Source organism: Gopherus flavomarginatus, chromosome 6, assembly GCF_025201925.1.
Source record: "Gopherus flavomarginatus isolate rGopFla2 chromosome 6, rGopFla2.mat.asm, whole genome shotgun sequence".
In the NCBI taxonomy this organism is placed as follows: Eukaryota; Metazoa; Chordata; order Testudines; family Testudinidae; genus Gopherus; species Gopherus flavomarginatus.
Window position 1 is genome coordinate 136,399,050 of NC_066622.1, and position 25,604 is coordinate 136,424,653.

A 25,604-nucleotide genomic window follows, 5' to 3' on the forward strand; every position below is an offset into this window, starting at 1 on the left:
CCGAGATGGGACACGATAACAGTTTTCAAGTATGTAAAAGGTTGTTACAAGGAGGAGGAAGAAAAATTGTTCTTCTTAACCTCTGAGGATGGGACAAGAAGCAATGGGCTTAATTTCCAGCAAGAGGTTTAGGGTGGACATTAGGAAAAACTTCCTAACTGTCAGGATGGTTAAGCACTAGAATAAATTGCCTAGAGAAGTTGTGGAATCTCCATCATTGGGGATTTTTAAGAGCAGGTTGGACAAACACCTGTCAGGGATGGTCCAGATAATACTTAGTCCTGACACAAGTGCAGGAACTGGACTAGATGACCTCTCGAGGTCCCTTCCAGTCCTATGATTTTATGATTCTGTGTATCAGAGGGGTACCCGTGTTAGTCTGGATCTGTAAAAGCAGCGAAGAATCCTGTGGCACCTTATAGACTAACAGACGTTTTGAAGCATGAGCTTTCGTAGGTGAATACCCGCTTTGTCAGATGCATGTAGTGGAAATTTCCAGGGGCAGGTATATATATGCAGACAAGCTAGAGATAATGAGGTTAGTTCAATCAGGGAGGATGAGGCCCTGTTCTAGCAGTTGAGGTGTGAAAACCAAGGGAGGAGAAACTGGTTCTGTAGTTGGCAAGCCATTCACAGTCTTTGTTTAATCCTGAGCTGATGGTGTCTAATTTGCAGATGAACTGAAGCTCAGCAGTTTCTCTTGAAGTTTTTTTGCTGCAGGATGGCCACCTTAAGGTCTGCTATAGTGTGGCCAGGGAGGTTGAAGTGTTCTCCTACAGGTTTTTGTATATTGCCATTCCTAATATCTGATTTGTGTCCGTTTATCCTTTTCCGTAGCGACTGTCCAGTTTGGCTGATGTACATAGCAGAGGGGCATTGCTGGCATATATTACATTGGTGGACGTGCAGGTGAATGAACCGGTGATGGTGTGGCTGATCTGGTTAGGTCCTGTGATGGTGTCGCTGGTGTAGATATGTGGGCAGAGTTGGCATCAAGGTTTGTTGTGTGTGTTCTGCACGACTTAGGTTATGAGGCAAACAATGTTGTTTTTCCACAATTTCTGCTTGTGCACGTCGGCGGAAGCATTCAATGTATAGGTCCAGACTGTCATTTCGACCCTCAGGAGGAGTCCATGTGGAGTTCTTCTTCTTGTGCTGTTGGTGGGAGAGTACCTGTGTATCAGTGCACTGTTCAGTGTTGTCCTGAAAGTATTCTTTGAGTCGGAGATGGCGAAAGTAGGCTTCCAGATCGCCGCAGAACTGTATCATGTTGGTGGGGGTGGCAGGGCAGAGAGACCCCGAGATAGGACAGACTTTTCTTCTGGGCTGAGTGTGTAGTTGGATAGATTGATGATATTGCTGAGTGGGTTGGGGGTACCATGATTGTGGCCCCATGTGGCAGGTAGGAGTTTAGACAGCTTACAGTCCTTTTTCCTTTGTAGAGAGGTGAAGTGAGTAATGTAGATCTCCTGTCTTATTTTAGTGAAGTCCGTTTGTATGGAAGTTTGGTTATTAATGGGAGTCTCCAGGTTGGAGAGCTCTTTTCTGATGTTTTCCTGTTTGCTGTATAGGATGCTGATCAGGTGGTTCCTCAGTTTCTTTGGTAGAGTATGGCATAATCTCTCACTGTGGTCTGTGTAGTACGTAGATAGCAGTGACAGTCTGGACCTATACATTGAATGCTTCCGCCGACGTGCACAGGCAGAAATTGTGGAAAAACAACATCACTTGCCTCATAACCTAAGTCGTGCAGAACGCAATGCCATCCACAGCCTCAGAAACCACCCTGACATTATCATCAAAAAAGCTGATAAAGGAGGTGCTGTTGTCATCATGAACAGGTCTAACTACCAAAAGGAGGCCGCCAGACAACTCTCCAATACCAAATTCTACAGGCCACTTCCCTCAGATCCCACTGAGGAATACACTAAGAAACTGCACCATCTACTCAGGACACTCCCTACACTAACACTAGAACAAATCAACATACCCTTAGAGCCCCGACCAGGGTTATTCTATCTACTACCCAAGATCCACAAACCCGGAAATCCTGGACGCCCCATCATCTCGGGCATTGGCACTCTCACTGAAGGACTGTCTGGATATGTGGACTCTCTACTCAGACCCTATGCCACCAGCACTCCCAGCTATCTCCGTGACACCACTGATTTCCTGAGGAAACTACAAAGCATTGGTGACCTTCCAGAAAACACCATCCTAGCCACCATGGATGTAGAGGCTCTCTACACAAACATCCCACACACAGATGGAATACAAGCTGTCAGGAACAGTATCCCTGATGATGCCACAGCACAACTGGCTGCTGAGCTCTGTGCCTTTATCCTCACACACAACTATTTCAAATTTGATGACAATATATATCTCCAGATCAGTGGCACCGCTATGGGCACCCGCATGGCCCCACAATATGCCAATATTTTTATGGCCGACCTGGAACAACGCTTCCTCAGCTCTCGTCCACTCACGCCCCTTCTCTACCTACGCTACATTGATGACATCATCATCTGGACCCATGAGAAGGAGACTCTGGAAAAATTCCACCACGATTTCAACAGCTTCCACCCCACCATCAGCCTCAGCCTGGACCAATCTACACGGGAGGTCCACTTCCTAGACACCACGGTGCAAATAAGTGGTGGTCACATTACCACCACCCTATACCGAAAACCTACCGACCGCTATGCCTACCTTCATGCCTCCAGCTTCCATCCCGGACACATCACATGATCCATTGTCTACAGCCAAGCACTGAGGTACAACCGCATCTGCTCTAACCCCTCAGACAGAACCAACACCTACAAAATCTCCACCAAGCATTCTCAAAACTACAATACCCGCACGAGGAAATAAGGAAACAGATCAACAGAGCCAGACGTGTACCCAGAAGCCTCCTACTGGAAGACAAACCCAAGAAAGAAACCAACAGGACTCCACTGGCCATCACATACAGTCCCCAGCTAAAACCCCTCCAATGCCTCATCAGGGATCTACAACCCATCCTGGACAACGATCCCACACATTCACAGGCCTTGGGTGGCAGGCCAGTCCTTTCCCACAGACAACCTGCCAACCTGAAACATATTCTCACCAGTAACTGCACACTGCACCATAGTAACTCTAGCTCAGGAACCAATCCATGCAACAAACCTCGATGCCAACTCTGCCCACATATCTACACCAGCAACACCATCACAGGGCCTAACCAGATCAGCCACACCATCACCGGTTCATTCACCTGCATGTCCACCAATGTAATATATGCCATCATATGCCAGCAATGCCCCTCTGCTATGTACATCAGCCAAACTGGACAGTCTCTACGGAAAAGGATAAATGGACACAAATCAGATATTAGGAATGGCAATATACAAAAACGTGTAGGAGAACACTTAATAGCAGACCTTAATGTGGCCATCCTGCAGCAAAGAAACGTCAGGACCAGATTTCAAAGAGAAACTGCTGAGCTTCAGTTCATCTGCAAATTTGACACCATCAGCTCAGGATTGAACAAAGACTGTGAATGGCTTGCCAACTACAGAACCAGTTTCTCCTCCCTTGGTTTTCATACTTCAACTGTTAGAACAGGGCCTCATCCTCCCTGATTGAACTAACCTCATTATCTCTAGCTTGCTTGCATATATATACCTGCCCCTGGAAATTTCCACTACATGCATCTGAAGAAGTGGGTATTCACCCACGAAAGCTCATGCTTCAAAAGTCTGTTAGTCTATAAGGTGCCACAGGATTCTCTGCTGCTATGATTCTCTAATGGCCAGTTGCAATGCTGCAGTGCACAGACAGGTGATGCCAGCTGCTCATGGAAGAGCAATGGGGCACTGGTGAAGCTGGGGTGTGATGAGTCCAGAACGATCAATACTCTGTGTTAGAGTGAAAGACCACAGACCCCATAAGGGTGAGAGCTCCATTTAAAGGACTATACAGAAATTACCATATACAACCACAGCTATAGTGGACAGACTTATAAACAATACAGGATACCCTAAACCCAATGCCAACAGATTGTGCTCTTCAGAGACACCCACCACCCACATATATATGGATGCCACCTCTATTATAGACAGCTCTGGTAGCACCTTTTATTAAGGTTGCCTGACACTTTCCATTATAAGTCCCTGCTTTCAGTTGCTTATAACTTTCCCAAAGTTGAACCATTTGGGCTGAAATTTTCCATGTTAAATGTCTGCCCCACACTGAATATGTGTTTTAAGTTCAGCCAAAATGGTTCTGCCATTTCTGAGAACCAGGCTAGGGGAAAATTCAGTGTTTCGCCCATGTTAATATAATTCTTGAGACCTTTTCTTTACAAAGCTCTAGTGCCCCATGCTTGGGAGCTGCAGGGACTTGAAATTTGGAAGGAGTGGCCTTTGGGTCAGAGATGTGCCTTTTGCCATTCCCACAAACATCCGCCCAAATTTAGCCAAGATATAGTATGCTTGGAAGTATTTGATTTTATCAGTAAATGTCAGTAAACATAAATTTCACTGTACACGCACAGACCCAACTAAAGAAATCTTTTCATTGATAATAATTAAGGCTACGTTTTAGTCACAGGTATTTTTAGTAAAAGTCATGGACAGGTCACTGGCAGTAAAATAAAATTCATGGCCTGTGACCTGTTCATGACCTTTACTATATACCTCTGACTAAAACTTGGGGGAACACCATGGGTGGGTGACCCTAGGGGAGACCAGGTGCTGGGGCGGCACCCTGGAGGGAGGTGAAGTCCCAGGAAGCACCATGGGTGCTCAGGGTGGGGAGTTGGCGGGGCTGAGGTAGGTTCCCTACCCAGCAGCACCCTCCAGCTCCAAGCTGCACGTCCTGCCTCTGCTCCGCCCCAGATCCCGGTTCTACAGCTCCCATTGCCTGGGAACCGTGGCCAATGAGACCTGCAGGGGTGGTGCCTGCCAGCAGAGGCAGCATGTGGAGCTAGGAGCTGAGGGAGGGGAGTTCCTGTCACCTGCTACTGGGGGGCAGGGAGGCTGAAGCCTGCTCCAGCAGTGGCCAGTGTGCCTGACCCAGGGGCTGCCCGAGCTGCTCAGGTGGATCCCGGGCCAGCCACATGGGCTGCTGCAGAAGTCACAGAAAGTCACTGAATCCTTGACTTCCATGACAAACACGGAGCCTTAATAATAATAGAAATTCACTGACAGGCAACGTAAGAAAAACGCTGTTTGAGAACTTACTAGGGCTTGATTTAAAGATATTTACTTTGCATATTTTGACATGGGATGCTGAGAATTAGTGTTTTACTGGTTCGAAAGCTTTCATTCTTTGAATCGCAATGCTTACTGGCATTAAGTACTTACTGCCCGCCCCTCCGCAACTGTGAACATTTAGATCGATAAATATCAAAATAAAAATGCTTAAAACCCAGCTCTTTGTGCAACTGTGAAAATTTAAATCAATCAAAACGGGGGGAAATGCTTAAAAATATCAGTCTTATCCACTGAAATGATCAAAATGGAGTTCTGCCGAGCCTACTTATCAGCCACAGAAAATGCTGCATTTTGCACATGCTCAGTAGACCTTAGATTTTAGCAGCTCGGTTCCCTGAAGATTTTGTCCACCTGGGCACGCTCCAGCCTGCGGCTGTGTCTGCCTTTCCCTGCAGTTGCAGCTCCAGGCTGCTGCAGGCCGTGCTAGGCTCAGCAAGGGGTGAGCACCTAAACGGAGAGCAGGGAGCCCGCTGGGCCCAGGCTGTGAGAAAGAGGAAGCGGCCTGATGTGAATGCAAAGGGAACAAGAGCGGGACCTGTGGAGGGCGGGTGGGGGGAGTCGATGGGGAGAAGGTGCCTGCGGGGGACGGCAGGAGGGACTGGGAATGGAGGCTGGGAGAGGGGGTCGGCTGGGGATTGGTTGGGCAAGAGACTGGGAAGGGGAACTAGGGAGGGAAATGTTGGGGGATGGACTTGGCGCCAGTAGGTGGGGGGAGACTGAGGTTAGCTGGGTGGGGCAGAAGAGGTCAGGCTTAGGGGAAAGGGTCAGAAAAGTCTGTGTCCACTACAGTACACTCCCCTCTAGAGCCTGGAATGGAACCCAACAACCTTGAGGCTCATCGTGTCTCTGCTGTCAGCAAATAGGCGTGAACCACCCAAGTTCCACACAGAGGATGACAACCTACTACTGCTATTGGTTACTCCAATCTGTCAAGTGGCAGAAGTTTGTACAGTAGATCTAAAGGTTCCAACCCTGCTGATAATCTACATGGGTGTCAATATAGCGCCCCATGATGGAATTTCTAGTTTTTTCAGTTTGCTTTTTTTTTAAAAAACCTGGGAAATTACACAGAAACCCACCCCCCACCCCGCCTTGTGCTTATCCCTCATGATCCAGTCTTTAGTTACACGATCACATACTAGTTTTCCACGGATGGCTCTGTTCCAGGGACGAGCCAGGGTTGTGAAATGGAGATGGTTGTTTGTAGGGGCCGCGCCATTGCAGATGCTGGGAGGTGTGTAGCAAGTGAGGCAGGGGCTTGCAGGCAGAGAGATAGGATGGGCTCATGGTGAACGCAAGTTGAATGCTGCTCTGGAGATTTGGATCCTGTCCCTGCCTCTCCTGCAGAGTTCCTGGGTGATTCTGGGCAAGTTACTTAAACCCAACTTTTCACAGGTTGTCGCTGATGGTGCGTCTCTCATTTTTGGGTGCCTGGCTCAAGATCCTGGGGTCTGATTTGCAGAAGTGCAGAGCACTCACAGCTGTGACTGAAGTCAGCGGGTCCCCGGCTTTGAACATAGGAAGTACCCTAAGAATACTCTGAAAAATCAGCTTCCAGGGCTCAGATTAGGCACCCCAAATGTGTGGGTACTTTGGACCTTAATCTTGGTGCCTCAGTTCCCACCTGTAGAATGGGGACAATAGCACAATGCTCACCTTACCGGGTGGGGGTGTGTGAAAATAAATCTCTTAATGTCTATGAAGCACTCTGGTACTGTAGTGATGAGCCCCGTAGAAAAGCGCATGAGGAAACAAACCTTCAGAGCAAAGGTTGAACAGTGCGTGGTGAGGCCAGGGCCACATATTTCATGGAGAGAAGCCCAGATATTGAATAGCTGCTCATTAAGGGAGCACTGGCCATCCTGGGCACTGAATGAAGCAGGGGTCCTGTGAAAAACACAGTGTGATCGTGCAATTAACGACTACGTCATAATGCACATGCACAAGGGGGCTGAATTAAGGTTACCCAGGCGGCCTTAATTCAGGCATTTCCAAGCTTTCGAGTGCTTGGCTTTGCGATCTGACTAATGTTCTTTTCAGGTCGGTTTGGGTGTGTGGCAAGAATTCTAGATAATGCCCCCAGCCCTTCCCTGTATGCTGCTTTGGATCTTACAGAGACTCAAAAGAGGCCTCTTAAATCTCACATGGAAACGTCACGTATTCTCCAGGATTTGACCAAACTCTGCAGCCCTCGCATGTGACCCAAGGGCATGAAACCAACCCACAGGCTCCATCACTCTCTGGCCGTGGTGGGGTCTGGCTGGCATTGAGACGGGGTAGATGCTAACCTGACAGCCTCTGGAGACTGGGCCAAGTTCACAGCTGATGCATGGTCTACTCAATGCCGAGGAGATGCGGTAGTGACCCAGGGCCATTCTGTTTCACAGCCACACCTCGGAGATGTGCTTAGCCAGATCTAACTCCCTTGGGACATTAACTCAGGCCGCAGCTTGGCACAATGGGCAGCATGTGTTCTGGTGAGACTGAAATGCCAGGGGGGCTATACCACTAAGCTATATTGTCAGAGCTCGGGGGTGCTGGGGTCCCAAGAGTGGAACAGCAGGGGAGCTGCAGGGCAAGACGGAAGGGCAGTGGCAGAGCAGTGGGGGAGGCCAGGCCCAGGCTGGATTGGGGGGTGGGGCTGGGATTGAAGTGCATTGACATTGCTGGAGGTTGTGGGGAGGGGAGCCAGTGCTGTCATAGCAGGGGGCTGCAGGTCAGGACTGAGGGGCCTTGGCAGAGCTGTGAGTGGGGGAAGCTGCAGGTCAGAATTCAGAGATTCCAAGGCCAGCAGGGACCACTGTGACCATCTAGCCTGACTCCCACAGAACACGGGCCATATAAACTCCTAGCGCAGATCTCTCCAAAAAACATCCCAGCTTGATTTTAAAGTGGCCAGTGATGGAGAATCCGCCACGACCCTTGGTACATTGCTCCAGTGGTTAATTACACTCTCTGTTAAATATTCACGCCTTATTTCCAGCCTGACTTTGTCTAGCTTCAACATCCAGCCACTGGATCGTGTTCTACCTTTCTGTGCTAGCGTGAAGAGCCTGGTATTAAATATTTGTTCCTCACGTAGGCACTTATAGACGGATCGAGTGACCCGAGTCACCCCTTAACCTGCTCTGTGTTAAGCTAAATAGATAAAGCTCCTTGAGTCTGGCACTACCAGGCAGGTTTTCTGACCCCCTTCTCTGACCCCCTCCAATCCATCAAGAACGGGCACCAGAACTGGACACAGGATTCCAGCAGTGGTTGCACCAGTGCCAAATAACCTCCTGTAAAATATTCTCTCTGTTCCTACGCGGGATTGTCCATCCCAAGATCACATTAGCTCATTTGGCGACAGCATCATGCCGGGAGCTCATGTTCAGCTGATTATCCACCATGACCCCCAGGTATTTTTCAGTCACTGCTTCCCAGGACAGAGTCTCCCCATCCTATACGTACGACCGACATTCTTTGTTCCTAGCTGTGTACATTGACCTTTAGCTGGATTAAAACACACATTGTTTGCGGGATCGAGGAGCATCAGCAGAACTGGACGGGGGGAGGCCAGGAGCAGTACAGGGGGCTGCGGGTCAGGACTGAGGTGCACCATCCCAGCTGTGCAGGTAGAGTGTTGTGCAGCACATCTGGAGCCAATGTGTATCAGTCACTCCCTTCGATGAAAACGAAATTCTCTCCCATTTAAGAGATCCCCAGTGGATGGATAGAACAAGGCGCCCTGTGAAACTCTGCTGCGAGGAAAGGCCTGATCCCCACTTGCCCAACACCCCCCCTTTCCTTTCTCTTGACTTGGGGACCAGCGATGAGCGAATGGCGCCCAGGATCCAATTCAGGTGGGCAGGAGATCAGAACCGGCATTCCTCATCTCCTAGAGCGGCAGCCTCCTCCCTGGAAGCAGTGTTGCGGTGTAATTTCCTGCAGGTTACCGAAGGTACCATCTCAGATCAATGGACACCGAGCCCTGCAGCGCTCTCAGGCCATCCCAGACCTGTGGGGTTCACAACCTCGCTGCTCCATCACGCCTCCAGGGTCTCATGTGATAGGTCTTCAGCTTCTTCTTTAGGAAACTCCATTGCTGTGGTGGGGCCAGTTTCTTGTTGCACTTACTCCCAGGCCGATCTCTGGTGATTAACTCTTCTACCAGCGATGTACGGCACTTTCTATTTCAGGGGTTCCTTTTGGCCGGGGGGAGGCACCACTGACTTTCTGCACAGATTTTGCTGCTCATGCTGATCAGGCCCAGGGGATGCCTCAAATCAAGGCAGTGAGGCTGGATGGCTGCATTTTCCTGGTCCCACTCATGCTGCCTGAGTATCCACATAGCAGAGACTAACCTCCCAAAGTCCTCTGCCAGCACAAACTGAGATCAGCGGAAAACCCAAGAGGGATTCTTTGGGAGCAGGGGGCAGTATTTTCTTTGGTTGTTCCTGGTCAGGGATCTGGAGGGTGCATGTCCCGGACATTCCATCTGCAAAGCTGCTGAAAGCCCCAATACTGCTGCAGCTAACGGCGATTCCCCTTCAGCAGTGATGGGGCAGGGCCTGGGAGCCTGTGATGCTGATGTGTTCGCTGCAGTCCTGGCACGCGGGAGCTAGTGACGCTGGATAGCCAAGCCCAGCTTCTCCAAGGAGCAGGACTCTGGAAGCTGAGGTTATTGGGCTAAGTGGTGCTGTCATCTGCACAGAGAAGGATCAGATTAGTCCGTGTATCCAGGGGTGCTGAGCCCCCAGCCCCCAGGAGAGGTCAAGGGGTTTGAATATTTGCCAAGGGCTCGGAGAGGCCTGGATGAAAGGAGCTGGAGAAACTGCAGCACCACGGCTCACCCTGCTCTGCTCTACCTGCTGCTTATGGTCCTGCCTCCCTTAGGGATGCTAAGAATCCCCATCACTTTCTGCTGCTTCTCCTGGGCTTGTCCTACTGACCTCTACACCCCCAAAGGGGCAGGATGGGGCTCTGCGCTGGGACTCAGGGGACCTGGGGCCTATTCTCAGCTCTGCCACAGACTCCCAATCTGGCTTTGGCCGCATCACTTAATCTCTCTGCACCTCAGTTCTGCAGCTGTAGAATGGGGAACAACAATCCGCTCTCTTGCCTACACCCCATGTCTGTCTTGTCTATTCAGATGGCAAGCTCTTTGTGACAGGCCCTGTCTCCTCCTCTGTGTTCGTACAGCACCGAGCACGAGGAGGCTCTGATCTCTGTTGGGTCTTCTAAGCACCATAACTAAATAATAAAGAGGGGACGTGGGATTGACCAGATCAAAGCACCGGCCCACGACGTTGCATCTAACAGCAGACAGTACAAGGAGAGATGGAGGCTTGAGGCAGAAAAAGCTATTGCAATGAGCAACCTATAGCCCAAAGCTTCTGCACAGGAAGCCCACCATGTACCCAGCCAATGCAAGAAGGGATAAAATTCCTCCCTGTGATGCATCCATCTCTGGGCCCTGTCAGTGCCTGGCTCAGTTCTATTTGAAAATCAGGCCTTCGAGGTTTGGGCTTTTTTTTTTTTTTTAACGGTGTTAAAACAACAAACCAAACTGCTAAGTACATTATGGGTACATTATGCAAAGCGATGCAAATTGAAACATAAATCAAGCTGACAGTCAAACTAAAAATTGCCAAGAAAAGCCCTCACGTTCCCTCTGGACAGCGCTTCGTGAGCAACCGAGCGTATCTGCTGATGTCAGTTGCATAATGGTCTTTGGATCAGGAGCCGGGCAATCCTTGCTTATTACCCCATTCCCATCTCCCCAGAACCTGGCTCCACCTGCCCGGTGCAGAGACGCTCGGCAGAACATCGCTGCTTTTCCTTTCCCCTTGGCTATCAGGGAAAAACGTGGTGCAAATACCACAGGCAGATGGAGCGAGGGATCCCTTGGGCAGCAGGGGGGTTCCTGCGCTGTTATAATGCGGAGCGGTGCGGTGAGATCAGTTCCGGTAACCTCGCACGGGGCTTCATTTTCCATGATTTGTAGCAGAGAGGAGTCAAGGACTGGTTATAAGCAGAGCCCTGTGTATTAACTGGGCAGCTTTGGGACTCACCCCACCCAGCAGAACTATGAACTAGAGTCTAACCTTTCCTGGGGTGAGGTGAGAGGAAGAACATGACCGGCCCTGAGAGAGTCTTCCAAGCAGAAAGTGAATCATAGAGTTCAAGGCCAGAAAAGGCCATTACATCACCTGGCTGACCTCCTGAATAGCACATTGACTCCATTTCTCTCCATACTGAGCCCACTCACTTGTGGTTGGCTGGAGCCCAAATTTCAGAAAAGAAAAGAGATGGCTAAGGGGAGATATGACTGAGGTCTATAAAATCATGACTGGTGTGGAGAAAGTGAATAAGGAAGTGTTGTTAACTACTTGTCATAACACAAGAACTAGGAGCCCCCAAATGAAATTAATAGGCAACGGGTTTAAAACAAACCAAAGGCAGTATTTCTTCACACAACACACAGTCAACCTGTGGAACTCCTTGCCAGAGGATGTTGTGAAGGCCAAGACCATAACAGGGTTCAAAAAAGAGCTAGATAAGATCCTGGAGGATAGGTCCATCAATGACTATTAGCCAGGATGGACAGGGATGGTGTCCCTAGCCTCTGTTTGCCAAAAGCTGGGAATGAATCACTTGATGATTCCCTGTTCTGTTCATTCCCTCTGGGGCACCTTGCACTGGGCACTGTTGGAAGACAGGATACTGGGCTAGATGGACCTTTGGTAGGGCCGTTCTTATGTTCTTAAAGGCATCCAGGTTGCATCTGAAGAGATCAAGCAATGGGGAACCCACCACTTCACTTCAGGGTTTTCTAACCGGAATTTGCCTGGCTTCAGCTTTCAGCCACTGTTCTGCCTTTCGTCACTAGATTACAGAGCACCTTAGTTCCTGCTATTTCCTCTCTGCAAAGGGACTTAAGAACATAAGAATGGCCATAGTGGGTTAGACCAAAGGTACATCCAGCCCAGTATCCTGTCTACCGATAGTGGCCAGGTACCCCAGGGGGATTGAACCTAAGAGGTAATGATCAAGTGATCTCTCTTCTGCCATCCATCACCACCTCTGACAAACAGAGGCTAGGGACCCCATTCCTTACCCATCCTGGCTAATAGCCATTAATGGATTTAACCTCCATGCATTTATCTAGTTCTCTTTCAAACCCTGTTATAGTCCTAGCCTTCACAACCTCCTCAGGCAAGGAGTTCCACAGATTTACTGTGCACTGTGTGAAGAAGAACTTTCCTTTACTTATTTTAAACCTGCTGCCCATTAATTTCATTTGGTGGCTCCTAGTTCTATATTATAGGAACAAGTAAATAACTTTTCCTCCTTCACTTTCTCCACATCACTCATGATTTTATATACCTCTGTCATAGCCCCCCTTACCTCTATCATATCCCCCCTCATGGACTTATCCACCATGATCAAGTCACCTCTCTGTCTTCTTGTTGATAAGCTAAACAGATTCAGCTCTTTAAGTCTCGCTCTGAGGTATTTTTTTCCAGCCTTTAACATCATTTTTTCTGGCTCTTTTCTCCATCTTTTCCAATTTTTCAACATCTTTTTGAAAATGGGGACACTAGAACGGGTGCCCCTGTCACAGAGCTCGTTAACTTCTTGGGCATGCGCCAGACTGAACCCTACCATGTGCTTTCAGCTTCGGGAGACTCAACAGGGTCCATGCACTGCCCCTAGCTTGAGGGCTCTGGACACACTCTCGGGGCGCAGAGCTCCCTGCTGAAGATCTCCACAGACCAGCTGCCTCACCCCAGGACCAGAACTGGTCCCCAAACTCCCCCATAGCTTCAACACACCCACTCCCAGAACTCAGCATTTTTGAGTCCACAGGTTAAATCTTTGATGGCACATGATCGGTGTAGCACATAACAGGTGCATACGCACGCACAGAAACTTTGCACAGGATTCTAAAGCACCATTGCTCTTTACTTAGGAGCGAGAAAGGGCAGATCATTTAGAAAATAACACACACCTTTCAGCTCATTGGCACAAAGTGCCCAGCTCTGCTGACGTATGCATGTGGCACATTCAGATTACACAGAATCTCAGTTTGCATTCTAACAGGTATGTTTCTAGGCCTTGTGGTTGGGAAGTAAACCTGGAACGTGTGAACGGAGCATAACCAATGCAGTGACGTCTGCCTGAGTCTGCAGACAGCCTGAAAAAATAACTCAGAAAGGTGTGAACAGGCCAGCCCCCATTAATCCCACTGGAACGTTAACACTGAAGTCTAATGAAGTCACATAAAATGTCAGCATTAACTATTCCATTGCTCTTCATTTTAGCAGATGGAATGGGGAAGGGAAGAAGCCCACAAGGAAGGCAATGCAGGAGGAAGAAAGGAGTGACACACAGACAGGGAAGAGGAAGAGAAACAAAGGGCTGGAACAGCGCTGGCCCTGAAGGGGAGCAGACTTCCCACTGAGTGGAGCTGAATGTGAGAGCAAAGCACTGAACAAATGGGAGATGGAAGTTTAGGGACTTTATGCAGTCCCTAGTCTTCCCTTGATCTTCGTGCAAACCTTCCACTGACATCTGGGGCAAAGTCCTAAATTATACTCCAGGCCATGCGCCAAAGCTTGGAGCTCCAGGTGCCTCAGTTCCCCATCTGTACAATGTCCTACCTTGCACGGGGGTGTGAGGAGAGATATACTAAGGATTTTGCAATGGGGACCGGATAAGTTCCATACACCAAGCCAACAGGTAGTGGCATCATACCACTGTAGCTCCAACAGGTACGTCTGCCACCAACACCCTCTGGAGACAGGATGATGGCGCGCGGGAAGAGATGGCTTCCTCTTGAGTTCATATAATTGTCTGGTTAAGTAACAGACTGCCTGGCACCCGCCAAGCCAGCAGTGGATTAGAGGGAGCGCCACATGGTTGGGAATGCTGCCGTCTCTTTCTCTGATCTAACTCAGCCCGCGGACAGGAGACAGAACAGCATTTCCTCAGGATGCTGCCGAAAGCAGTGCTGATGACTCAGTAGGGAGGCAGGCACGCTTCCCTCTTAGCTCGTAACACACAAATGCTCGACAAACCAAGGCAGGGGATGCCGTGCTGCTGGGGGTGAATGTCAAACCAAGGGCCTGGGCAATTGAGTTTGGGGAAGATTCCAGGGTTTCCACCCCGCAGAGCAAAGGTGCTCCATGCAGCATCTTAGCTCAATTCCAGCTCGAGCTGTCGCAGCACATTCTGAAATTCCTCAGCCACGTTAGCGAGGGAGAGGGCCACGTCAGGAAGAGAGAGCCTGGCCTAGTGGATGGAGGTGCTGGACTAGAAACTGGGAGACCCGCATTCTAAACCTATCTCTGCCACTGATCTGCTGTCTGAGACACCCCTTGGGTCAGTCTGTTTCCCATCCAACCCTTTGTACCCCTGTCTATTAAACTAAGCTCTTTGGGGCAGGGACCGGCAATCCCAGTTTGTAGTTTAGACATGGCCTGTGTGTTGTACAACTCCTAGCATAATGGAGCCCTGATCCCCATTTGGGGTCTCTAGCTACTGTCTCAAATCTAAATAAAAACACAGTTGTGTTGTGGGGCTATCAGCTGTTAAGCAGCTGCAGTGATCTTTATATATCTGCAAAGTTCTCTGAGGTAGGAAGGTGCTGTATAAAACAATAATCAATCTTGGGAACTTACTCCCCCCCCTTCCCCCCAACAGTGATTTATCTTACGCAGCGAGGGTTTTGATTTATTATACTACCCAGATCCTGGCTAATTAATATTCCTTCATAATTTCCAAGAGTGGATGATGTTATCTTCCATATTGATGAGGTTGATGTATGTGTTTCAGCTGATGACATCTAAGTATGCTTCCCATCATATTTAAGCTCTGTGTTTAACTTCTAATGAACCAGGAAGATTTCCCCTGAAATAGAATTTTAAATTCAAGGAATTTTAGAAGACAAGTGAACCAGGAGCTCTCTTCGGTTCCTGGATATTCATAGGCCAAGTCCAGAAGGGTCCAGCATGAGCCCCAAATCTGATCTCTTGCATAACACAGGCCAGAGAATTTCATCCAGTAATGCCTGCATCCAACCCAATGACTTGTGATAAATCATACTGACAAGCAGAACTGTGCCTGGCATTCCAAAATCATGAGATGGGCCTGCCAAAATTATTAGATTGGCTTAAAAATCATGAGTTTTACACAGTAATACCTGGGGGGGGCATGTCTTACTTTGCCTTCTGCTGTTACAGCTAGGAGAGGTTACATTTCTCTCTGCTCGGCATTTCCTTTAATTTATTAACAAAAGCTGAGTCCTCAACCCATCACCTGACTCCAGCAGCTAGGGCTTTAAGAAAACCACCAACTCATGTAAGACTCAATAAAACGGAAACACTGGGAAAGGGACAAGAAATTCATTTAAAGATTCCTTAGGTTACAAACGTTACCCTCTAGATTCACACTAAAATCAGATTTACAATCAAACTTTTTTTTCCCCATCCTTACCCTGATTGTTTATTTAGATTTATGCAAATGCTACAAAAAGGCTCCTATCCATATGCCCTGGGGGCCTTGCCACTGCGCTTAGCTGTACTTTTAAGCTGCTATCCAGTTAATTATAACTTAAGTGCTAGTGACCCAGGCAACTTAAAACCCTGAAAGTTATCTCCCTTTCCAACAATTCCCCCATCCTTGATACTTCCCCCCACCCTACCTCATTTTCAAACGCCTGAGAAAAATGATAAGACCTGCAGGCTATCATACTTCGATTATTTCAGACTAGGAGGAAGGAGTGAATTCTGAAGTCCGGAGATGCTCAGAGAAAATGTCCTTCCCAATAGTAGCCCCTCTTGTTTATGCCAACTTGGTGCAATTGGATTAGCTTGGGCTTTGGAACAGGACTGGACTGCCCAGGCCTGTGTCGATTGCACCTCTCCAATCCTGTTTCTCAGGCACTAGCCCAAGGAAGTTGCATTTGGCCTCAATGTTCCCAAGTTTTACACCTAATCTAAGTTTGGGGGGGTGGGCAGGGGCCCGGTATCTAAAGCTACACTTCCATCTCCTCTCACCAAAGAAGTGACTGCTCCTATCCTGCCTGCACACACATCAATTGCAACCTTTTAATTAAACTCCTGCTGACGCGTTATCGAGGCCACGAAGTAAAACACCGAGAAGTAGCTGCTGGAGCCACTGTAGTTATTAGACTTTGCCCTCACACCAGCCCTGGTTCTCCAGATGTTTGCAACCAGCTCCAGCTGTTCTTCATCAGTCTTTCTCGATCAGTGTCACCAGGCCCTGGTGTCTTGCTTCCACCAGGCCCCGCGGCCTTCATCAGATACCAATTTTGCTCAGCCAGCTGCTCATTTTTCTTTCTGCATTCTGACACGTTTTCACCCGGCTCCTAATCCGTCTCTCTCCATTCACAACTCGAGTTGTTTATTGATGCGCTGTTTCTAACCCGCCCTCCCCCTGCCCCCAGTCAGGACGAAGCAGCCTATCAATAAAATAACATGCCATGTCAGGTTTCCCGTGCACCCTCCCTTCCCTTGCCAGCATCCTGGGAAATCTATAGTGGAGGCTCAGTGCAAAGCAGACAAGGACTGTTTACACAGGAAAGGTCTTGCTAAGCAGTGCAGTGGAAATGTTCTCCAGCCTGGATGCAAGCCCCAGAGAGAATGCATACTGCCTCCATGTAAAACACTCAGTGAGAGTCAAATTGAGGGGCAGCATGATCTAGGACAGAGGTTGGCGAACTACGGCCCGCGGGCCAAATCTGGCCCACAGGACCATCCTGCCTGGCCCTTGAGCTCTCGGCCGGGGAGGCTAGTCCCTGGCCTGTCCCCTGCTGTCCCTCCTCCCCTGCAGCCACGCTGCTGCACCGCCAGCACTCTGACCCTGTGCTCCTGCTGGGCAGCGCATGACTGGCTCCGGCAGGGCTGTGAGCTCATGCTGTGCTGAGCAGCATGGTAAGGGGGTGGGGAGGTTGGATAAGGGGCAGAGGGTCCTGAGGGGCAGTCAGGGAGCAGCTGGATGGGGTGGAAGTTCTGGGGAGGCGTCAGGGGACAGGAAGTTGGGGGCGGTTGGATGGGCATGGGAGTCCCGGAGGGGGAGGCTGTCAGGGAGTGGGGGTATGGATAGGGGTTGGGGCAGTCAGGGGACAGGGAGAGTTGGATAAGGGGTGGGGTCCTGGGGGGGTGGTTGGGGCAGTGGGGGGGTCTCAGAAAGGGGTGGTCAGGGGACAAGGAGCACAGGTGGTTGGATGGGTTGGGAGTTTTGAGGGGGCAGGCAGGAAGTGGGAGGGGATGGATAGAGGGTAGGGGCCAGGCTGTTTAGAGGGGGCACAGCCTTCCCTAGCTGGCCCTCCATACAGTTGCACAACCCCGATGTGGCCCTCAGGCCAAAAAGTTTGCCCGCCCCTGATCTAGCGGTTAGAGCAATGAGTCCTGGCAGCCCACTGATTATTTATGATTCGTATTGTGGTAGCTCCTAGGAGCCCCAGTCAGGGACCAGAGCCCTATTGTGCTCAGCCCGGTGCAAACATAGAATAAAAAGACAGTCCCTGCCCCAAGCTGTTTATAATCTAAGTAAGCTCAGTGTGTGATCTTAGACAAATGATTCTACTTTTGTTTCCATTTCTCTTTGTAAAGTGTGTGAGTGTGAGTGAGTGAGTGAATGTGTGCGTGACAATTCTCACCTCCCAACAAATTGTGGGATTTAATTGTTTGCCGTGAGCTTTGTGATACTTGGCTCAAAAGAGTGGGACAAATAAAGTGTAGTAAGATGAGACCCTGAAACATAAACCCTTATCAGAGGCCCAGTATGAGGCCTAAGGCCTGAACTAAAGTAATGGTCAAGACTTCGCTAACACAAAGCCAAGTGAAGCTGTGAGCCAGAGGCAGCCCCTGCCCACAGAAGCTGGCAAGGAAAGGGCTGATGCTGCAAAAAGAGACAGACCTAAAAGGTGCTGGACACCAGATATCAGAACATTCGCATACTGTACACTCCACACAGATAACAGGGAACAGGCTGACCCATCCCAATGACCGGGCCAAAAGGGTAATATGATGGATAGAGTTTTGTTTGAACCAACATGTACAAGGTGAGAGGCAGCATCTTGCTACGTAGAGGGGTTGTACCTTGCTATGTAGAGGGGTTGCACCTCAATGCATCAGGAGTGATGTGTAACTTGTTTGTACCCGTGGATAAGAATGCACCCTGAATGGATGTCTTTGTCCAGCCTAGTGGGCAGTGGAAAGTCCTGCCACTGACTGAGTTGGTCCATTGTCAGGGAGCACATATGTACTAGCTAGCAGCACCTTAGCAGCACCTTGGACTTCTATGCCGGAGAGCTGGAGACTGTGTTTCTCTTCAACAATAAACCTGGCCCGGGTGCCTTCATACCTCACTAGAGTCTGTGGTCATTGGGGGTTCTCTCGGGGTCTGCTGGGTCAGCGATCTGCGCAGAGCCAGGGCAGCACACAGAGGGAACACGCACGCAGCCGATTGATATCAACATTGACTAGAATAGAGCACCACACCAGGAGCATCTGACGACACAAAGTATAATTAGGCTTAGAAGAATTAGGTTTTTATCCATAATTTCACTATACACACACAAACCCACAAAAAAACATTTCCATTGATAATCATCGAAATGTTCAGCTGGGCAAAGTAAGAAAAACATTGCTTGAGAACCTATTCGAGTTTGATTTAAGGACATTTACTTTGTAGATGCTGTCATGTGATGTGAACAATTTGTGTTTTAATGGTTATAAAGCTTTCACTTTTGGAATCTCCATATCTACTGTCATGAGATAATTATTGGCTGACCTGCCCATCATTTCCTGCAACACTGAAATAGAAACGAAGAACAGTAAATGCCTTCGCACCCAGAATTTTGTGCAACTCTGCAAACGGAAATGGATAAAATAGAAAAAATGCTTAAAAATATACACATTGATATTGTCAAAAAATAAAGCTGGAATTCTGCCAAGCCTCAGTATAATGATAAAACAACTCCAAAGCACATTTTACCAACTGTGCCAGAATGGATCTTCCCTCTGCTCCTACAACATCCCCAGACCTTTTAATCCAGTCCTAAGTAGTTTCTACTTCCCAAATGGCATCTGTAATACTATATACTAGTGTAAGGCAAACCAAACTAATTAACATCTGCCACATAAACGAACAGACATCAACTCAGCTCCACTTCCTTCACGTAGCACCCAGGAAGAGAAATCTCAATCTTCAACCCCAAATGCACAGGCCTCTGTCGCATGAGGTACAGAGATTACCCCCCACTCGCTGCAGCAGTGCTAAGATTTATGACCTGTAGCAGCAGCCGCTGGAGAGAGACATTGGACACACCCGATTAGCTCTGAGAGTACTACTGTCACTGTGCACCTACAGCTTCAATGCACTGTACTTACTTTGATTGACACATTCATTGTCAACACACCACCGCCCGCCCCTCAGTGAAGTAGGAGCGTCTCACCCCATAGAGGAGACAGCCAGGTAAAATGACTTGCCGAAGATCACAGAGGCAGTCACATGCAAATCTGGGATCAGAACTCTTAGCCATTGTGTCACGGTAGGGATACAGAAAGGAAAAGCCTTAGAGAACTGCTGACTAGTAAGTCTGGGAAAAATCCTCAAGTCTTACCCTTGGCAGAGATGCTCCTTACTCAGTCGACTCACCAGCCTGGAAGACGTAGCTGATCACCCACAAGGCAGACCTGAAAGAGATTTGTTTTAGAGGCAAATTAAAAGCACATTTGCTCACAGTTGATCCTTTACTATTTTCACAGATCCCGAGGCCAGGAAGGCCATTGTGACCACCTAGTCTGACCTGCATAACACAAAGGCGTCGTTGGGTTTTTTTTTAGTCAAACAGCAAAGATTTTGCAGCTCCCCGGTCAAACAAAAGCAGAGGTTGGAAAGTGTTCAGAAATTCCCAACAGCCACAAAATACTTGAGAAACAGCTTCCCTGTTTTATGTCTCTTCCAAGACCCCAGTTTAAAAAGCTGTGTTTTCCCCCCTGCTTTGGCCCATCATATCTGAAGCAAGTGAGACTGATGAACATGACAAGCTCAGAATCCTGCACTTGGTCATGACAGGATTTTAAATTCTAGATGGAAAAAGTGGAGTAGAGACCAAGACATAATGGACTGAATTCCACATGGGTTTGGACTGTTGCATGACAGACGATGGGTGTGTGTCTCTCTCACACACTTTATTTTAGGGCATGGCAACTTTCACTTTAAAATGACTGACTTACTTTGAACCCCTGGCCTCTAGGGCTAAGAACTGTCTTGACGGCAGCCATTTTGAAATGAAAGAAAAGGCCTTACTTGGCCTGAATTTATAGGTTCCTCGGGGACTGTAGCTATTGGCTGTTCCCTGCCCACCCACCCAGTGAGCTGGGTCCTAGGGCACTGCTGGGATACGAGAGAATTTGGAAACTGCAAGATGCCATGTAGTGTTTGCATGCATCACAGCTCTTTGGAATGGCAACTAGTGTGTGGGCGAGTGTGACAGAGCAATCCTGTTGTCCTAGAGTTTTTACAGCCCTTGAAGCATGAAAGCCCTACCACTGCTAGCACAAACAGAGATTCCCCTTTGGCTCCAGTGGTAGGAGTCTTTACCTTATAGAACACAAGGTACTGAGTTCTGTTCCTGGGTTTGACTGAAAATTTCTCTAAGTTAGGCCTGGTCTATGCTTAAAACTTAGGTCTACCTAGCTCTGTCACTCAGGGGTGTAAATTTTACACAGAGATATAGTTAAGCTGACCTCAGTCCTCATGTAGACACCACCAGGTCAACAGAGTCTTTCCATTGTATCCTCAGTCTTCCATGTCCTTGCTTGCTTTCTTTTTCATCCCTGGTTTTCTTTGCTGGTCATTCTTCTCCCATTCTTATCAGATGTCCAGCCCCCCTCAAACATGCCCTCTCCATCCCATTTATCACTGAAGGTCTCAAGTTCATCTTACCCCTCATTTCTTCCATGCACACTCTGCCTACTCTGTACTTGCCTGCATTCTCTTCAGTATATGATTTTCTACTACTTATATCATCTTTTCTTCCATCTTGGTTAGAACCACTGTTTCCAAACCACAGAGCCAGGAGGGACAAACACAGGCTGCATACACTGTTCCTTTCAATTTGTTCCTTATTTGCCTGCCACCTTTTTCACTGCCGCCACCAACGCACAAGGGGTTCTTTTCAATTCTCCTCATCTCTCTCCAGTGGCACTAAGTGTACTTTCCAAGGACACAGATTCTTTCTTCTGAATCAGCTATTCTCCTGAAATGTCTATCACCAGCTTCTGGCACCTTCTCAACTTGCATAACTCCAGCTTTCTTTGTGTTCTTCAAACCGGGATCTTCCAACACAGATGCCCAGTCTGATACCATATTTAGCCATTCCTTTTTGCTGTCAGCCAAAAGGGCCAGATCAGCAGCATTCATTAGCTCTCTTTGTCTCCTCAGGCTTGGTGCTTCTACTACAGAGGAAGAGAAGTGGACTCAGCACTCTGCCTTGTCTCCATTGCACCATCACCTCAGAACTCTCGGAAATTCCATATATTGTTACCTTAGGTACTGACCCTCAATACCGTTTCTCTATCCTCTCCACTTCTTGAAGGCCCCCTCCCATCCATCTCAAAACTCCAAACACCAACTCTGGTGGAACCAAGCCATATGCTTTCTCAAGATCAACAAATGCTCCACAGCAACAATGCCCTCCATTGATCATTCTTTCAAACTTCAGTCTCACTGCAAATACCAGGTCTAGAGTTCTCCTGCCCTAAAGGCATATTGCCCCTCTCCTATATTTTCCCCCACCTTGCCTCCAAAACTCTCACAAGGACTTTGAGAGGCTGATGTAACAGGGTGATCCCCTGATATGCGTTTGGATCATTTGCATCACCCTTACCCTTCCAAAGAGGCACCATCGATCCTGCTTTCCGGGTACCCAAGCTTGATCCCAGCAAACATTTAGTAATCTATGAAGCCGCTTGACTCCAGTGCCTCCAACTGCCTTGACCATATCAACAGTTATCTCGTCTTCACCAGTCTTCACTTCATTTCATCCAGTGCTGCTTCTGCCTCGGCTACAGAGCTCGACATCTTTTGAGGCATCCACATAACAGTCGGCAGCTTGCTTTTCATTTAATATTTTTCCCGTATCTCTACCATTGCTTATGGGCTGATGCCCATTCTTCCCACAAAAAGGTTGGGTTGCATTGTTCCTCTTGTTTTTGCCAACCCAAACCCAATTTCCTGCTGCCATCTTCCTCCAGCCTTCTGTACAATTCCTCATCAGCCTCCAGTCTTGCCTTAGCAATGGCCTTTCCAGCACTGTGACATGTGCAGAGCTCCCAGGATGGCAATGCCACGGCAGGGCAAGGAGTTAGTACAGCTGCTACAGCTGTTGGCCTCCTCGGCCTGGCGGCTTCCCTCCTGTTTATATGACAGCAGCTGCAGGCAGCAATGGGAGGGACACTGCCCATGGGCTCCAGCCTTGCTCAGCGAGAGACTATACCAGTGAGTTAACCCTTCAGGGTGCTGGGTGTGTGAGAGATTCCCCACCCTGCCCCCCCGCCCCAGCAGCAGGAGGCAACAGCTGCTTTAATCCCCATTCCCCCATACCATCCTTCTGCCTCTGATCCCCAGTGTTGCTACTGACACCCCCGTGAGGGTGACAGCTGCTGTGAGGGCCCAGTAGGGCTGCTCCCAGCAGTGGCTGTGATGGAAAGAGGCAGCTACGGGACAGCAGGTGGGCAAGACTGCCAGCTGGCAGTCTCCAGAGCTGCAGTCTCCATGCGCTAGCCAGAGGCTGCACTGGGGCCCATCCATCCCCACAGCTCAGACCCAGCCCAAGAGCCAGAGAGCAATGTTCTCGGGAGAAGAAAGAGGGAATCTGCCCCTGGGGGAGCTAGTGGGCCTAGTCTCCTCGTAGGCTGAGCCAGCTGGAGCTGAGAAGTCTGGCCTCCACTCAAAGCCATCTCCCCTTCTTGGACCGAGCTGCTGGGAGATCCACGGAGCTGGTCTCAGATGGGGTTTTATGTCTTGGCAGAGCTCGTGGGAGCCTCGTGCCTTCATGGGGTTGAACCATCTCCATCTGTGCTGGGAGTCACTTTGCTGGGGCTGGGCCAGGCTGAGCCTGTCTTTCTGGGAGTCACCTCGCTGATCATTTGAAGTATGCTGCTAAGGCTGTCTTAGCAGAGCAGGGGTTTCCTGTACTAAGGAGCACTGTACCTGGGACCACCACTACAGGGCATCATGATGCACCACATTAAGCCTTAGCCCCTCCCACAGCCTGGCACACGGGGCCGCTGCCATTCAGACTTTGCCCTTGGAGCCTCCCCGGTGGTAGGGAAGAACCAGGACTCGGATATAATGAATGCAAAGGGGATTCTTCACTGAGGCCTCTGGGCACAGACAGGGACCCCAGGCACAGGAGCTAAGTCCTGGGCTGGACTTAGCTAGGGTGACCAGATGTCCCGTTTTTAAAGGGACGGTCTCATTTTGGGGGGCCTTTTTCTTACATAGGCACCTATTACCCTCCACTCTCTGTCCCTTTTTTTCACAGTTGCTACCTGGTCAACCTAGAGTTAGCCATCATAGACGACCCTGCTGACTCCACAGCATCCCCCAGGGACAACACTGCTGCCTCCTAGTGGGACACTGGCTATTTTGGGGATGGCTGCAATACCCCATGAGGCCCACAGCAGCCCCATCAAAATCAAGCCTGGCCTTTGCACACTATCCATGCAGGGGAGCAAGGGGTCCTGCCCAGCCCCTGGATGACCTAAAAACACCCCCTCAGGTCCTTTACGGGGGGGACTGTGCTTCCAAGGCCCGTCCCTGGCATCTGAACAAAAGCCACTGGCTGCCTGCAGAATGAATGTCCTTCACTCTCCCTTCCCTGCACTGACCCTGTGACTGTGGGGGAGGCGGGGTGCCAGGGTGGTGAAAGGCCCCTGTCCCTTCTTGGTGAGGTGATATTCTGCTGAGGCGGCTCCATTTGGCAGCTGGGGTCCCATCCCCTGCAGGGACTGCTTCTCGCCACTCGAAAGGAATTGTTCACAGTCATGGTGTGATGAAGTGGGAATGTTCTTAATGTTTTCTCTGAATACTGTATGGGTGCCTCAGTTTCCCCTATGAAGTTCTTAAGTATCTAGGTGGTGGGATAAGGGTGTGTGATTGTTGCAGAGCCCCAGTGGGATGGTGTCTGCACAGAGAATGGCCGACGCCCTGTCTCCTGGCAACTGATGGCCTGGGCCCCTCCCCTGCAAAGGTGCCAACTGAAGGTGTTGGAGACAAAGGGATCAGGTGGCCTCCTGGACCAGGAAAGAGACAAAGGCCAGAGGAGGGGCTGGAGGGCGTTTCAGTTTGGAGCTGGTTGGGGAAATGGAGGTGGGCCCAGGGCTGGGGTCTAAGCTCCCTGCCCCCCAAGATGGGCCTGAGTGAGGGGTCCTGTTGTCTGTATCTACAAGTTCTGTTTTGGACTGTGTTCCTGTCAGCTAATAAACCTTCTCTTCTGCTGGCTGGCCGAGAGTGACAGTGAATCTCAGGAAGTGGGGGGGTGCAGGGCCCTGACTCCCCCCCACGCAGTGACACACGGGGTTGGCTGATAGGGGATTGCTCCAGCCATTCAGAGACCCCCCCATGTTCCTGTCGTGGCCTCGCTGTCCCTCCAGTGAGATCCGGTTCCAGATGGCAGCTGCTCTCGCTTCTCCTGCTTTTGTCTCACTTGCCCCGCCTGTGTGCTGGCCACCCTGCCTCCCCTTAGCTACTATACAGCCCCTCCTGGCTTGAGCTGCCAAGCCTCCTCCGGTGTAAACACTGACAGGAGATGAGGGACCGAGCAAAGATCGCACCAGCCTGAGCCACGTTCCTGAGGCCAGAACATGCTCCCCATGGCCTGAGGTGTCCAGCACACAAAGCAAGGCCGGGCCAGCGCCTCTCAGAGACAGGCCCAGCACGGAATCAGCAGCCAGCTCCTAGCTCCTGGGAGACATGCTTTCCCATCCGGAAGGAGGCAGGGAGATCGAAGGTCAAGGAAGGGGCAGCTTTGCCTAGTGAAGCCTCAACAAACTGGTCGCTTTCGCAGAGACTAAGGCCCCTCTGAGCGAGGGAAGTGGGGGATTCTGTGGAGTTTGTACCGGGCCAGTTAATGGCTCCGTGAGATGTGCTGGCTGGATACAAATCACTTAGCTTTTCAGGGACCTTGGTTTGCCTGTCTGTGACATGGGGATAATGATCCTGACCTGTGCAGAAGGCTGGGAGGGTTAGCCCACCCAAGGGTGTAAGGCGCTTGGACATGCGTGGATGGCAGGGGCTGTGGCCAGGCTGAGGGGTGTGGCT